Raw genomic sequence first — 467 nt, 5'->3', positions numbered from 1 at the left:
TGGGGCCCCCCGCGGTGGGGCCGGTGCTGGTGGGGGGCCCCCCGCCGGGGTACCCGGCGATTGGGGAGGCCCCGCCGGGGGTGCGGCTGTCGGGCCCGTCGCTGGGGGCCCCCCTGGTGGGGGGGGCCCCCCCCGAGGAGGCCGCGGAGGCGGAGGGGCCCCCCGAGGAGGGCAGCGGGTGGTGGGGGCCCCTGGGGGCCCCCCCTCCCCCGCTGTGGGGCGACGGGCCCCGGGAAATGCCCGCGTTTCCCAGTCTGCCCTTTCTGCTGGCGCGCATGCGCGAACTCGCAGAGTACGCTGGGGTGTACGTACACCTGCTGCCTCGACAGCTCGCCAAAGGCGTGGCTTCGCGTTTGCTGCGTCTGGGGGTTTTGGAGTTGGGGGCAGTTTCGAGTGTATGTACACTGCAGCAGGAGCCGCAGCGGCTGGCCACGATCTGCGCCTTCATCCGCCTGGGGCAGAGTCTG

Source organism: Eimeria tenella, genomic scaffold, assembly GCF_000499545.2.
Source record: "Eimeria tenella Houghton genomic scaffold, Eth_scaff2658, whole genome shotgun sequence".
In the NCBI taxonomy this organism is placed as follows: domain Eukaryota; phylum Apicomplexa; class Conoidasida; order Eucoccidiorida; family Eimeriidae; genus Eimeria; species Eimeria tenella.
Note: the sequence above shows the minus strand (reverse complement) of the source record.